Raw genomic sequence first — 810 nt, forward strand, 5'->3', positions numbered from 1 at the left:
TCCTGCCTCAGCCACCCAAAGTGTTAGGTTTACAGGGTGAGCCATGTCACGCTGCCCTCTCTTGGTTCTTGAAACCTGAAACCTTGAGGAGCAAACAACACAATCAAAACAATTACAGTGGCTCACGCCTGTAATCTCAGCACTTTGGGAGGCCGAGGCGGGCGGATCACGAGATCAGGCGATCTAGACCATCCTAGACCATCCTAGCTAACATGGTGAAACCCCGTCTCTACTAAAAACACAAAAAATTAGCCGGGCGTGGTGGCGGGCACCTGTAGTTCCAGCTACTTGGGAGGCTGAGGCAGGAGAATGGCGTGAACCCGGGAGGCGGAGGTTGCAGTGAGCCAAGATCCTGCCACTGCACTCCAGCCTGAGCAACAGAGCAAAACTCCATCTCAAAAAAAAAAAAAGGGGGGAATCTCTTGACTGTATCAGGACCCCCATGACCATTTGTGTGTCTTGTACTTTGCACAGTTGAGTGAAGGAGCACTGTGTCCACAGTAGACGTTGTAGATTTATATGTGTGTCATTATGAGTTTCCCACCAGGTAGTGAGTGATTTTTCTGCTACAGTTGGTGCATTACAGCGATTTTCCAACAGATAGAAGGAAGGGTGTTGAGGCTCTCCCAACAGGAAGGTATGAGCTATTGGCAGTCCTGCTCTTCACTCTACCAAGCTAATCTTTCTGGGTTTCCATATCCTTATCTGTACAATAAGGGAGTTGGACTAGATCTGTAAGGTCCCCTTCCCTTTGACATTGTGTGAGCCTTGTAGGAGCTGGTGGTGTCTGTAGATTGACTGAGTGCTGGA

General features: G+C 49.1%; 1 protein-coding gene across 1 annotated transcript in view; it reads left to right on the forward strand.

Moving 5' to 3' along the window:
- TRIM26 (tripartite motif containing 26) overlaps positions 1-810 on the forward strand; it is a 20,880-nt gene that overhangs the window by 5,493 nt on the left and 14,577 nt on the right. The gene's annotated exons all lie outside the window — the stretch shown is intronic.

The sequence above is a fragment of the Mandrillus leucophaeus genome, unplaced genomic scaffold, assembly GCF_000951045.1.
Source record: "Mandrillus leucophaeus isolate KB7577 unplaced genomic scaffold, Mleu.le_1.0 Scaffold660, whole genome shotgun sequence".
In the NCBI taxonomy this organism is placed as follows: Eukaryota; Metazoa; Chordata; class Mammalia; order Primates; family Cercopithecidae; genus Mandrillus; species Mandrillus leucophaeus.